The 15,615-nt window shown below is 43.2% G+C and overlaps 1 pseudogene; it reads left to right on the top strand.

The window, feature by feature from the left end:
- Positions 1-3,551: 3,551 nt before the first annotated feature.
- Positions 3,552-15,615, top strand: part of LOC124241970 (mitochondrial fission regulator 2-like) — a 44,861-nt pseudogene continuing 32,797 nt past the window's right edge.

Here is a 15,615-nt window from a genome sequence, read left to right as displayed (position 1 = left end):
TTTTGATTTTGCGGTGCAAGACTGTGGGCTTTCTGGTCCTTGGAGCTGTGAGCGCTGGCCTCCAGGTCTGACTTAGAAGCTTCTCACAAGGTGTGTGGAGACAATCACAGACAGAAGAGACGTTCTCATTATTCTCTCTTCTAGTTTTTTGTATAAATTTGTGTGGAAATCAGAATTTGTAGTCACTTTCGTGCTACCTTACATGCGTGTAAATACTATAATGTTTACTCGATACTAAATTGTGCTCTCATATTGGTACAGAAGGGTCTTAGGTTGGCAGGATTCTTTCATTTCCCCCGAAATTGATAGACAAACTATAAAATAGGCTAATTAAGCAAAAATAAGACTGTCAGGAAAAGTCACACTATAGATATTCAATTTAGGTGAATAGAGCTTAAGAGATAGACAGTATCAGCAAGAATACTGTAACCATTGCACACAATTCTGCTCCACTTTCCACTCGATGACCTGTGTCCTGTCCAGCCGGAGCTCCCAGACTTCACTTTTCAAGTGGTGCTCGTCACAGAATGAGCATCTTGTCGCCCTGAATGTAATTCTAACATGTGAAAAGCAGCCGTTTCTGTTTGGCATGCCTCCAAACACAAGGTGAGCACTTTGTCTGGTGTACGTGAAAGTACAGCCTGATCTCAAGTTGGAGAAAAGACTCACTGTGCTGATTGCTTTGAGAGGAGGTATGTCCATCTCCTGCATCAGTCTGGAAGCAGATGTGGAAGGGGAGAGTTGGTCACTGTTGGGGGAGGAAAAATTTCTCCTCTGCTCTTCTGGGTTCATCTGGCTGGTCTAAGATTAAATTGACATGAGACAGATTGACAGGAGAAAATCAAATCCAATTTCATATGTACAGGAACCCCAAAGATACAAGGCTCCCTGACAGAGGAGCAATTGAGGTTTATATGCCATCCTGAGCTAAGGAGAAGAGTGTAGGGTAATAGGACTTCAAAGGAGAGGGAAGCAATTCTCAGGAAGATGGGAAAAGCAGGTTTGGTAAACAAATGTTTGATATGCTATGCAGAGACAGTGGGACACAGAGAGGACTTTGATCAACCAGGCCATGCTAAGTTTCCCCTAGTTGACCACACCTGCCTCTTATTCTTTGTAGACATCTCTGGCAATAGCTCTTCTTCCTAGAACAGGCCCTTTATCTAAATTCTTTAGGCAGTTAAGAGGGAGGCAAAAAGAGATATTGCCTGAGTCTTTTGTTTCTTAAAAATAATCAGCCTGAAATAATCCTCATGCCAGAGAGACACATTTTGGGGTGGCAAAGTTTGCTCCCTGACATCACCGTCCCAGGGTCTGCTCCCAGCACTCCCAGCCCTTTGGTATACTCCATTGTGTTCACCCTACCCAATGCCTGCTGGTGAGACCACCAAGAATGGACCCAAATCTCAGGACCTAGTGGGTCTTACAGAGGACCTTGTCCTCTCTCTAGGCCATGTACACTCCCCAATTACAGCTACAGATTCAGTCTTACTTGACTACACTCAAAGCTTCTGCTTGCCAGTACAAACACCTCTGACAATGACCACGAATGACTATGATTTCCTGGAATGGACTATGTGTCCTTGGGCTATTCTGTCTAGACAGATAGCCATCTCCAGTCCACCTTTAGTGAATATGATCTTCACTTCAGGGTGGCCACTCTGAGTTTTCCAGGGCTCTCTCCCAGATCCATAATCATCCTGGGGCCTGGAACTGGTTATTATACATGGAACATGATGCTACAGGTTCATGTGGGGCTCCATTTCTGGGTCAAGGGACTAATGAACTGGTGAGATCCATATGGGATTTCTCACCCCACCAGACCAAATAGCCAGTGCCTCCAGTCCTAGGATCCAAGCAAATCAGTATGGAGGCCTAGGTCGGAGTGGTCTTAGATAAGAGAATTATTCCTTAGTATCTGCAGGCCAGACAGGGAGTGGACTCTACCCTCACTAAACTGTGTTGTGTTTAGGTTAACTCTGGTGGCAAGGTAGAACAACCAGACTCCTATGTATCGAAATGGGTAGAATGGCTGACTAAGATGCTCTGATCAGCAGCCTGGAACCTTTTCTCTTGTCTTATCTGGGATCCTTTGGCCCCTGATTTTTGGGAGGGCTTCAGGTGTTATTCATCGCCTTCCTTTTCCCGCTCACTCTTCTAACCATCCTTCAGTGTCTCCCATAGCAAAACCAGAGACTAGCTTCACAATCCTTATGGTTCAGCAGGTATAGGTGCAAGACTGCTAGTGGGGTGGAATATGACACGTAGAAGCTATCCTTTGAAATCAAGGGGTGGACTGAGAGGCAAGGATTAACTTGTCTGGAGACTGCTCCCCTGTAGACTGGCCTCCAAGGGAGGAAGCTGGCTTCCTGTAGAAAGAGTCTGTTTGGGTTACAGAAGCTGGTTAGAGCTGAGAGTAAAAAGAGTAAACGATGTAGTGGAACAGGACTGAGGAGTATGTCATATTAAAAGGCTCTATCTACCAGACTTGCACTACAGTCCAAGGTCACTTCAGGGTGAAGCTGATAAAGCCTCAACGACAGGACTGGTAAGCCCAGAGGCTGGTTCATCTCCTGGACTCTCATCTGGCTCGGCTAAGTCTGTGTTCTGCCCTATGTGGCAATGGGCATTGGAGGGGAGAGGGGTCACACACCTGGCACTGCCCTATCTCTGTTATTTCCTCCAATAAACACTGTTCCAGGCTTCCTGCTTGTACTGTCAGCTGTCTACCCCTCTTTGCTCAATAATGCCCATAAAATCATTTCTCACCTTCGTCCTGAATTCCTGGAGTACCAGAACCAGCCAAGAGCCATCTAACCTTTCTCCTGCACGAGAAATGATCAGAGATGTTTCCTCCAAATAAATTAAGTAGAAAAACATTCAAAAGAGCATGTCTACCTGGCATCAAAACAGATTTAACAGAGGAAAAGTGCACAGAGTCACCCGGGTCATTTGAAGACTTAACGAAAAAAAAGACTTTTATTACTTGCATATTCTAGGAGGAAATGAGGGGCAATATGTGGTAAATACAAGGAACGCATTTCTCCCTCATTCACATGGGATATGAATGAAAGTACTTTCACAAAGCTTTCCACCAATGTTTAAAGTTTTTGTCCCAAGATGTTTTAGAAGACAGAGATACACTGTATAGAATTTCACAATTAAAAGTTAAGCCCTTAAGGCTATAATTAACAAGATAAGAAATAACAAGTGTTGGAGAGGATGTGGAGAAAAGGGAACACACACACTGCTAGTGAGAAGCCACTATGGGAAACAGTATGGAGATTTCTCAAAAATTAAGAATGGAAATACCATATGACCCAGCTATCCCACTACTGGGTGTTTATCCACAGAACATGAAATAAATAATTCAAAAAGATATATTCACCTATACGTGCACTGCAGCACTATTCACAATGGCCAAGGTGTAGAAGCAACACAAGTGCTCATCAATGGATGAATGGATAAAGAAGATGTGGTATATATACACAATGGAATACTACTCAGCCATGAAAAAGACAAAATCGCTCTTTTACCAGGAACCTGCCAACATGGGCCGTGTTCACAATGAAACCAGGAAGAAGTTGGCCTGGGTCATCATTGAGAAAGACTACACGTGCCCAGGCAGTGACTTCCATGCCAATAAGCACATGTATGAGGGAGGACATCACAGTTATTCCCAGCAAGAGCCCCCACCAAAGGATAGCAGGCCATGTCGCTCATCTGATGTAGCGGAGTCAGAGAGGCCTGGTGAGAGGTATACCCATCAAGCTGCAGGATTATGAGAGAGAAAGGAGACATGATTATGTTCCTGAGGTCTCAGCTCTGGATCAAGAGATTGCTGAAGTAGATCCTGACACTGAGGACATGCTGAAACTCTTGGATTTTGACGGTCTGTCCAAACTGCAGGTCACTCAGCCTACAGCTGGGAGGAACTTCAAAACGCCACGCGGAACCATTGGAATCTTTCTGCTGTGCTGTTATGTTGTCAATAAACCTTGGACAACAATAACAACAACAACAAAAAGACAAAATCGTGCCATTTACGACAACATAGATAGACCTGGAGGATTTTATGCTAAGTGAAATAAGTCAGACAGAGAAAGACAAACACCGTATGATTTCACTCATGTGGAAGATAAACAAACACACGCACAGGTAAGGAGAACAGATTAGTGGTTACCAGAGGGGAAGGAGGAGAGGGTGGAAGTGAAAGGGGTGAAGGGGCGTGTGCATATGCTGACAAATGGAAACGAGACTATTGCCGGTGAACACGATGCAGTCTATACAGAAACTGAACTAGAATAATGTACATCTGAAATTACACTATGTTGAAAGCCAATATGACCTCAATAAAATAATTTTTTTAAAAGTTCCAAAATAGATGGTTGGTGATGGTTGCACAACTCCGCAAATATACTAAAAACTATTGAATTGTACAATTTAAATAGGTGAATTGTATGATATATGAACTATTTCTCTATAAAACTACTTTTTGAAAAAAGAAAAAAAGTTAAGCCATCAAGATTGAACGTTATTGCTTGCTGACTAGCACCCATTCCTTCCCATTGGCAACAGTCTACTGGATTTCCTTGAATGAAATTAGCCAAACAGTTTAGGTGGGATTGATCCCACCTATGGATTCAGGGGTGGCACATTGTCAGTTTGAGGCAATCAGCAAAAACAGTTTAGTTTCCCAGAACTCATGATTGTCTTAAGAATGTATGTACATATGACCATGTTCGGAACTATGAGAGGCAACGAGAGGCTGGCAAGTTCTGGGAAAGAGGTTTCCTCCCTTTTCCAAGAAAAATTCAGAGAAAGACGTTGCTTCTTCTAATAGGAATGAAGGACGCAGCCCTGGAGCTCCTGCCAGCCGTCTTTTGACCACAATGGGAGGCGGATGTAGGAGAGGAAAAACTTCCTTCTACCCTCTTAGGACCTATAGCTGAGCCCAAGAATTAAATTCATGTAAGACAGATAAGCAGGAGAAAAGTGTACATATTTTACATAATTTTTTTTTTGAGGAAGATTAGCCCTGAGCTAACATCTGCTGCCAATCCCCCTCTTTTTGCTGAGAGAGAGTGGCCCTGAGCTCACATCTGTGCCCATCTTCCTCCATTTTATATGTGGGATGCCTGCCACAGCGTGGCTTGATAAGCGGTGCATAGATCTGTGACCGGGATCCGAACCAGTGAACCCCGGGCCGCAGAAGCGGAACATGCAAACTTAACCTCTACGCCACCGGGCCAGCCCCCGTTTTATGTAAAGTTTTTATGTGTACACAGATGCCTTCAAAAGGAAAATGAAGACCTGAAGAAGCTGTTAGACCCAAAAGCTTACAAAGAACAATAAATTCTGGGAATGTAACAAGAGACAAAGGGGTTTGGGCAAGGGGCAGTAAATTGTGGGACAGTGACTAGGAAATATATGGGGGAAACTAATGGAAGATAAGGGTTACGTTAGCAGGTTGGTTTGTACAGATCCATTTTGGTGTTGACTCCCAGTCTTTGGTGATAAGAATTGTAAGAGAGGAAGAAATTTTCCTCTCCCCTTCTAGGTTCTTCTGGTTGGTCCAAGAATTAAACTGACAGGAGACAGAATCACAGGAGAAAATCAAACCAAGTTTAATAACGTGTATACATGGGAGAAACCCAGGAAAACTGAGTAACTCGCCAAAATAGTTGAAGCCACCACCTTAAATACCATCTTATTCTAAAGACAAAAGAAGATGTTAAGGGTAGTAATTTGGGACTTCAAAGGGAGGAAGGAAATTTACACAGAGTTGGAAAAGCAAATGTTTGGTAAACAAATGTCTGCCATGCCTGGCAGAGACAATGGGACATGGAGAGAACTTTGATCGAAAGGGCCTTGCTAGGTTGCTCCCTGTCTACCACACCCAGTTCATATTAAACTAGAGTTATCTATGGTGATAGCTCCTTCCTGGAACAGCCCTTGTATCTTAATTATTATTTTTTCTTTTGGTGAGGAAGATTGTCCCTGAGCTAACATCTGTTGCCAATCTTCCTCTTTTTGCTTGAAGAAGATTGTCGCTGAGCTAACATCTGTGCCAGTCTTCCTCTATTTTGTATGTGGCACGCTGCCACAGCATGGCTGATGAACAGTGAGTAGGTCCACACCCAGGATCCGAACTTGCGAACCCTGGGCCACCAAAGCAGAGAGTATGAACTTAACTACTATGCCACTGGGCTGGCTGCTATCTTAAGTTTTTTTAGGCAGTTAAGGGGGGAGGTCAAAATTTCTGCCTGAGTCTTTTGTTCTTAAAAAATAATGAAGCCAAGAGACACATTTTGGGGTAGCAAATTCTGCTCCCCTACAGAATGTTCTTCTGTTGATGATGCAGAAAGGGCATTTTTCTTTCTTTCTTTTTTTTTTGAGGAAGATTAGTCCTGAGTTAACATTTGCTGCCAATCCTCCTCTTTTTTGCTGAGGAAGACTGGCCCTGAGCTAACATCCATGCCTATCTTCCTCTACTTTTTATGTGGGACGCCTACCACAGCATGGCTTGACAAATGATATGTACGTCTGCACCTGTGATCCGAACCGGCGAACCCCGGGCGGCCGAAGTGGAACCTGCGAACTTAACCACTGCACCACCGGCCTGGCCCTGAAAGGGCACTTTTCTCATGGGAGATTTTATGACTTCCTTTTAGGTAGAAACGGGGTGGTCAGAGAGCCCTTCCTGCATCTGCCGCTTCTCCATTGCCTTGAGTACAAGGTCGCATTACGCCGAAGTGGCATAATTTGGGATGGCTGGTTCTGAACGCCTTTACAACCTTTGTTTGAAGCCAATTTTAGAGAAGGTGAAGAGAGTCCAGAAGAAACCAGCTCATTGGTGACATGGCTGAGCTGCTGTATCAGGTCCCGGTTGAAGTCTGCTCTATCGCTGGGCTTATCAATTCTGTGGGGCAATACATTCTCATTATTGTTTAAGGCAGTGACTCTGAATCTCTGCTTGCTACTCAGAGGATCCTAACAGATAGAGCCATCACGTTTGATGTAATGACATGAAAACCACTAAAAACAGACCAAGAAAAAAGCTAGAAAGGCAAGGCAATCATGATTCAAATTTGGATGTGTGCTGTTATCTCTGTCTAGTCTTAGAGTCAAAATCTGCTGCAATGGAGTTGCTTGGTGGGAAAGATTTTACATGTTATGTGTTCAACAGGCTTTAATTTTCACAGCAGTGTCTTTATCCAAGGAGCCAGGATGTGGGACCTGGCTGCGGATGTAAATAGGCCTATGTGTTGAGAAGATAAAAATTATCCAAAAACTGAGACAAGGTCAAGTTACATTGTGCAGATAACTGTAACCAAGTTGAGCAAATTGTTGATAGAAGAGGAGTTCTGTTGTTTGAAGTCTTTGTTAATTGGTAGTATATCTGGTTAATAGCCCTGTTTGTGAAGTTAGAATTTACCCCAAACAATTAATAGTCATGAGTTTTACAGTCTAACAATCCTTAACCAGCCTTGTGACTAGACCTACAATGTTTAACCAGGTATTTCTTTCTGGAAACGAATCATGAAATATAATCCTCCCCCCACTTTTTTTTCTATTAAGATTTCCCTCTCTAAAAGCATCTGTGTTAGCTTTCTTTTGCTTTTTGAAATTTTTATTGAGGTATAATTGGCCTATAATGTTATATTAGTTTCCGGTGCACAACAAAATGATTCATTATTTGTATACATTGTGAAATGACCACCACAATAAGTGTAGGCAATGTTGGTCACCTTACGTAGTTTTTTCTTGTGATGAGCATTAATTTTAAGATTTATTCTCTGAGCAACTTTTAAATAGGCGATACAGTATTATTAATATGTCGCCATGCTGTACATTACATTGCCATGACTTACTTATTTTATAACTGGAAGTTTGTACCCTTTGACCCCCTTCACCTATTTCTCCCACCCCTCACCCCCCATCTCTGGCACCCGCCGTGTAAACGTAAGGAAGTCTATGGAGCCTGCAGTGGGATGCGAGGCCACGAGGAGGATGAAGGTGCCTTGGCTAACAGGAGCACCAATGGCTGGACATATGAGTGAGGCCATCTTGGACCATCCCGGCCAGTTGACCCTCCATCTGAATGCAGCCACATGAGTGACTCCAGGTGAGACCAGCTGAAAGAATTGCCCAATCATCTCACAAAATCATGAAAAATCATAAATCATTGCTGTTTTAAGCCACTAAGTTTGGGGGTGTTTCCTTAGACATCAATAAATAACCAAGATAGTTCTCCAGATCAGTTCTGCTGAGAAGACTGTTTAAAATGTAAAGGCATTGTGACGTTTGGATAGCAGATGTGATTAAAATTGGAAGGAATAAACTGCATATTACCCAGTGTAATGTATTCTCCCAACCCTTTGGGCTCCAAACAGAAGAGCTGAGTCATCAGGAAATGTGGCCCTGCCCTGAGAATGGTCATCTGTGTAAATAAGATCAGGTTTGAATTACATGTTGCTTCATCTTGCAAAAAAGACTGGACAGATTTTCACCAAACGTGGAGGGTGTGTTTCCCATGGTCTGACTTGTGTAGGGGAGGAAAAGAATCTTTTCCCTCTACTCATGTTAGTTTCCCCAGCTGGGGCTCTGTAAATAAGACTGACAAAGGACAGATTAACAAGAGAAGAATCAAACAGAGGTTTATCAGCATATGCGTTGACCGTGTACTTGGGAGTACCAAGAGATGAGTAGCTTGAAGGGGTGGTTAGAATTTGGGGTCTATATTCCTAACTGAGTAGGAGAAAGAGAAGGGGGAGAAAGAGTATCTAAGGAGAGACAAATGACTTTTTGGAAAGATAAATGGGCTCTTAGGAAACTAGATGGGAGACGGGATGATCTTGTGACAACGTCTGTTTGGGTGTGGTGCCGACTGAGCCCAGGAGATCAGCTTTGATCCTTGAGAGGGAATTTGGGACCATTGAGTTCTTTTGGGAGGCTCTGCTTTTAGGTAGATAAGAGATTTCAGGAATCCAGATGCCTTCAGCTCAAAATAGTTCTTATGTCAAAGTGGCATATTTTAGGGTGGCATATCCTGATCTCCTTCACTTGAAAAATAGACGATGAAGAATATGTAGATTTCACTTTGGGAGCCTTTGGAGGGTTCCTCAAAGAGGTCGTTAGTCATCCTCTAAATAGCCGAAATTGAGTACGAGGAGAGGGTCATGTGACTGCTGATTGGCAATAAGTGGCTATACATACAACAGATTAACGTTCACCCACCGTTCCCTCTGTAGAGTAGACTGCCTAAGCAGGGTATGCTGAGTCCATGGCCAGCAGACCTCTGCGTTCTCATTTGTAAAAGGGAGTGATACAGTCAGGCGCCACATAATGACATTTTGATCAACCACGGGCTGCACATATGATGGTGGTCCCATAAGATTAGTACCATAGAGCCTGGGTGTGTAGTAGGCTATATACCCTAAAGGTTTGTGTAAGTGCACTCTATGATGTTTGCACAACGAGGAAACCACCTAACGGCGCATTTCTGAGAATGTGTCCCCGTCGTTAAGTGACACTTGATGGTGCTCTCTATAACATAGTGTTGTTTTAGGGATCAACAAAGACTCTCTCCTTTAGTCAGCCTCCTCTGAACTCTCTTCCCAATTAGACCTCAACTTCTATGTTCTTTGCATCACCCAGTTTTAGCCAGAATCCTGTCGAATCAGTTGAGCCGGAATCACCCACCCTCAGTTTCTGATCACCATCGATCTGTGCGACCAAATTTCTCACCCTCCACCATCCTTAAGCTGATGTCTGACCACCTGGCCTGCCTTCAGCAAGAATCCTGTCAGGTCAGTTCTGCCAGAACCCCCCCAGACCCCTGAGGTTTCCTCTCGGTGATTTTCCATCCGCCGACCCCAAGCTGCTCCTGGGCTATAAATCCCCACTTACTTGTCCTTGTTGCATTTGGAATTGAGCCCAGTTCTACACTGTGGTCTCTTTTCCCTGGCTGCAATAGTTCCTGAGTAAAATCTGTTTTTGCTACTTTACTGTCTGGCTCTGGGTTTTCTTAGACAGGGTGAAATGGGTTAATGTATGAAAAGCACTTAGAATAGTACCTGGCACACAGTCAGCCCTATACAACTTAGCTTTATCATTAATTTTGAAGCCTTTTACATCAGTTTCCCAACCGATGGGAGTAAAGACACATCCTACCAGCAAGGTCCAAGAAGCAGCTGCGGACATGCCCACAAATCCCTTCTCCCTGTAAATCTGTCTTCCCTGGGGTCTGCAGACCCAGCCCACCACCTCTTCCTCTCCCTGCCCATGGGGTGGGGGGCCCGTTTTCTATCCCAGCCCAGGCTCTGAGTGTTTCCTTATCTTGTTCTATAATGATCTCTCCCTTTCCCAAAGACACGTGATATTTTTCAGCTTCTTATTCCTCTTTCAAGGACCTTTATCTGGTCCGCTCCCTTCTATCCAAGGCCAGCCACACTTGTTATCCTCAGGAGCCTGCTCCTTATCCATTTTCCCCATGCAGAGCTGCTGGCTCCTAAATAGAATCGCTAAATTCTCCTGCAGCTTTAAGGGAAGAGGCTTGGGAGGAAGGGGGACTGAGGAGGTATAAATTGGGGACCCCTTTTAATAAATCTTTGAAGTCTGGGGTTCCAATGGAAAGCCAAGGACTTTATAACAATTCTCTATTCCTTTTCAAGTTGTCATGGCTGACAGGGCCACACATTTCTCTCCCCTCTCCAGAGCATCACCTTCCCCCCTCATGGTGTGTGTGTATTTGTTTTTGACTACAGGTGTATTCACACAGAGAAAATCAGAGTTAACAAAAATCTATAGTCATGACCATTGTTGATAACCAGTTCTGGAGAGTTTCTGTGGAAAGACCCTGTAACCAGACAAAAAACTTGCCTGCATGTAGGAATTCAACAGTGGCCATTTCAAAAGCAAAGTCTATATAGAAAGATATTAAAATTGAAGGATGTACAATACCACCACCAACAACAACAAAAAACATATTTAAAATGTTTTTTCAATGCAAAGAACAGACATGCAAACCAGACTGGTTTAAGCAATAAATATAGAATTTCTGACTCACAGAATTGAAAAGTCTAGAGGCACTGTCTTCAGGTATAGCTGGATCTAGGTGCTCAAACTATGTGATCAGATAACCCTTTTTCTCTCCTTCCTCCCCCCTTTCTCCGTTCTTTTCTTTGCTGGCTTGACCTTTATCATTCATTTTATTCAACAAATATCTGTTTAGTTTAGATGTGGCTGACACTGGGGGATATTTCAATAAATAAGACTGACAGGGTCCCCATTCTCATGGGAGTTGTGTTCTATTAGGAGAGAAGGACAATAAATTAGTGAACGGACAGACACAAAATATACTTACAATTTGGGGTCATTATGATGAAAACAAATGAGGAGCTGAGAGCTGAAAAGGGAAAGGGCTGGGGGAAGACTTGTGGCATCTAGGGTGGCAAGGAAGGCCTTTCTGTAAAGGTGAGATTTCCTGTCACCTAAGGGAAGAGTAGAAGTCAGCCATGCAAGGATCTGGGGGGTGAGCATTCCAAGCAGAAGGAACAGCTATGCAGAGGAAGACCAAACCTTCCAATGATGAGAAACTGGTTTCAGGGAGGCTGGCACAAGGCAAAATTGGCCAGAGAGCCAGGGGCCAGGTTATGGACTTGGGCTGATGCGCGGAGACGGCACCGATGAGTTTTGTGAACAGGAGTGTGGCTGACACAGGTGATGATTTATCTTGTCGAAGATGATGTTTGTTGCAGCATGAAGAATGGAATGGAGCAGGGTGGGAATAGGAGGCCTTGCTGATGATCTCAGCACAAGGAGGCTGATTTCCACCCACCTTAGCCTGTTACGGCATTGGCGGGACTCACTGAGTCATGGTGCAGCTGTCCATCCTACAAAGGGAAATCGTCGTCATAGCAACAAAGAAAACACAGTCCATCATCTCGCCCCTGTCAACAGACAACAAACTGTAGTCACATTACACAATTTTCTGCTCATGGAGCATGCCTTTTCACGTTTATTGGCTTTGTACAATTTGGCTATTTTTCAAAATGTCAGAGGCCATTATCTGAAACTTTTAAGGTCTTAGGAAAGCAACTTGTTCTTGTGAGCAGAGCATGAAATCTCTTTCTAATTATAGCCCTTCTGAATTCCTTGTCCTTTCCTTTAAATAAAGCGTCTAGCCATATGTTCAATGAGTAGTATTCTGAGTTTCCTATCTCGCCTCATTTTCTTTGGAATTTGTCAATGTCAGAGCTTTTTACAGTGTTACTGTTAAAATGTACTGAACCTTGGTTGAGAAAACTAGCTCTTCTGAAGATAAAGTGATTTTTAAAAAAGGTTGTGTGGGAGTCTGTGTCCTCCTTGCAAAAATAGTGAAATCAGGCCTTTCAACTAATTCCCTGCTTAGACTTGAGCTAGCCTTTTCAGTATTGTGTTGACTGTTTTGTCTGGATTTAAATGCACTTTGTTTGCAGTTCAAAATCATCTCGTGCTTTTAAGAGGCAAGGTCGTGGAATATTCACCCAGAGAACAGCCTGAGTCAGAGGAAAGTAGAGGCTAAATAAAACACGGTAAATATATGTGAGAACGGAAACTGACATAATTTCCTGTCCTTGAATTAACCATACTGGGACCAGGAATGCTTTTCCATGCTTATATTAAAGAATACAGAGATCAATCACGAAACATTTAGCTGCCGATTCCAGGAAATACTTGCTTTTGGAAGATAAGACTGTGAACCTATGAAAACAGGCTGCTCATCAAGATTTGCTTCAAGACTTCCAAATCACTGGGCCCATCTACCCAAAGCTATTGTGTCATAAACTATGTCCAGTCCTAGGTGGTTCCCTGCCTTGCAAAACCCACATTAAAATCACCCAGGTTCGGCTCTAAAAATCCTACAAATACTCTTCGCTAGTGAAGGGAATCAGAATATGCCACCTCAAAGTATGCCACTTTGGTGTAAGAATTATTTTGCACTGAAGTCGATTAAGGATCAACAACTGCAGGAAGAGTTCTCTGCCCTCCCCTTATCCGACTGAAAGCAGGGCAGACATTTCTCTTTGAGAAAGGTGCCCTTCCCTTCCCCCCAGGACCAGGAGAGAGAAGCAAACGACACATTGTTACGAGCAATGGGCTCCTCAGCTCACCACCATCTCAGCAAATGAATCACAAGGAGTTAGGGATGGAGAAAGGAAGCTTTAATTGGATTAGCTGGCATAACCAGAAGATGGGTGACTGACATCTCAAAAACACGTCTTCAAGAATTACAGAAACTTGAGGCAGCTATATAGGGAAAATGGGCAGCTAAGGAGGGGGCTTAGAAACGTCAGCCTCTGGGTACAATGGACTCCAGGATCTTCTATTGTTCTTTTCTTCTGTCAGTGATGATGAATATCTTGTAGGTGTGTTTCCCGCCTCTGGTCAGCCTGTTCCTGGAGAGAAACTCATAGAACGAAGTTTTAATTTATCAAGCTATAGGGGAGTACATACGTAAGCGGAGGCCATAAATCAGGAGAGCGTGTGAATTATTTTAGAGTACGTGCAGAGCAGTGAGTAGTCACACGGAGGAGTGGCGGGGGTCATTTATATAACAAGATGACCTCATTTATGTTCCCTTACATTATCATTAAAGATGGAGAATCTACTCCAAGATAAGTTTGCATAAACACAGCTTACTAAAATAACTCTTTTTCTGCCATTAGTTCTCTCTATATATTTCCTAGTAATTTCCCCATAATTTATTGTCCCTTGAAGTCCAAACCTTCCCTCCTTTGTTAAAAGGGTATATAAGTGCCTGAGTCTAACCACTCATTTGATTTTTCACTCCTTCCTTTGAACTCCCATGTGTGTAAATATCAAGAAAAATTGTGTGACTTTTTTCCTGTTAATTTGTCTTTTGCTAATTTAATTCACAGGCCCCCAGAAAAAGAACCTAAGAGGATAAAGGACAAGTTGTTCCTCCCAAACACTAATTTCCCTATTTTGAGACTCTCCCAAACCCCTGTCAAGGTGATGCTCTCCCTTACAGCAGTAAATCCAATAAACTTAGCTTTTCTTGATCAACAGGTTTTATCAGAGATCCTTGGAGAGTGAATAGCTAACTTATATATGTAGTCATACGTTGCTTAACCAACGACAGAGATACGTTTTGAGAAATGTGGTGTTAGGCAATTTCATCATTGTGCGAACATTGTAGAGTGTACTGAAGGGGAACAAAATTTGCCACCACAGCTGTGTGCCTTTAACAAGAGGATTATTTTTGGCTGATTATTTTTAAGAAACAAAAGACTCAGAAAGTTTTTCTTATGACCTCCCCTTAACTGCCTAAAAGAATTCAGATAAAAAAATTTGTCACAGGAAGTGAGCTATCACCTTAGCATAACGTGAACTAGGTGATAGACAGGTAGGAACCTAGAAAAGCCTGTTTGTTGGGCTCTCCGCTGTGTTCTTCTGTTTCTGTGTGGCCAAACGCTTGTTTTCCAAACATTTGCTCCTTTTCACCTTCCTGTGAATTGCCTTCCTTTCCTTGACATCCCTGACACTTCCCGCCACAAACATCTTCTTTTGTCTTTAGCTGAGGATGGCATTTAAGGTGAGGGCTTCAGCCATTTTGGCAAGTTACACAATTTTCCTGGGTTTCTCCTTTGTATACACGTTATTAAACTTTTGTTTTTCTCTTCTTGATCTGTCTCACATCAACTTAATTCTTAGACCAGCAGAGGAACCTAGAAGGATAGAGAAAAATTTCTTCCTCCCCTACGGTACTTACAAAAACCTAAATGGTATAGCCTATTGCACACCTAGGCTATATGGTTCTAATCTTATGGGATCGCCATGATATACATGGTCCATCATTGACCAAAACATTGTTATGCAGCATATGACTGTCTGTGTGTGTGTGGTATGCAAATGCCGTAAAACCTCCACCACAATGCAATGGTCCAAATGATCTGATTGCATAAAATGTGGAGTTGTGTGATTGTGAGGATAATGAAATTCCCTCTTGCATGATCAATCTTTCCACCTCAGTGGTGATCCCTCTGCAATTACTAACATAATCGAGCCTTACAAGTATACTCAAAGTTTATTCAATACCAAAAAGGTTATGTGGTGGTTTGGTTGCAAAAACCATCTTAATCCTTTATCTCTTCCTCTGACAACACCCTTTACAATATAACTCTGCAGCTCCTCCTATCAAGAGATAGGGTTGTTTTCCCATTTCTTCAGTCTGAGCTGACCTAATGACTTGTGCAGGCTGGTTCTGCATTCGCAGAAGCATTGAGGCTGTTCCAATTTGGGGCCTAGGTCTCAAGAGAACCTTTCAGCTCTTGTTCTTTCTCTTGGAACCCTGACTCTGTCGTATGAACAAGCCCAAGTTAGCCTACTGGAGAATGAGAGACCACATTGGGAAATCAGTCAAGGCACCTCAGCCTCCAGCCAGCCTACCTCGTGTCATGTGAGAAAGCCCAGCCCAGATCAGCAGAGCCCCCACCCAAGCCACATCTAACACATACATGTGGGTGAGCTCAGCTGAGACTGGCAGAACCACCCAGCTGACCTATAGACTCTAAAAGCCTATTGTTCTAAGTCATTGAGTTTTGGGGT

This window comes from Equus quagga, chromosome 7 (assembly GCF_021613505.1).
Source record: "Equus quagga isolate Etosha38 chromosome 7, UCLA_HA_Equagga_1.0, whole genome shotgun sequence".
Lineage (NCBI taxonomy): Eukaryota > Metazoa > Chordata > Mammalia > Perissodactyla > Equidae > Equus > Equus quagga.
The sequence above is the reverse complement of the archived record's forward strand: the minus strand, read 5'-3'. Positions and strand labels throughout refer to the sequence as shown.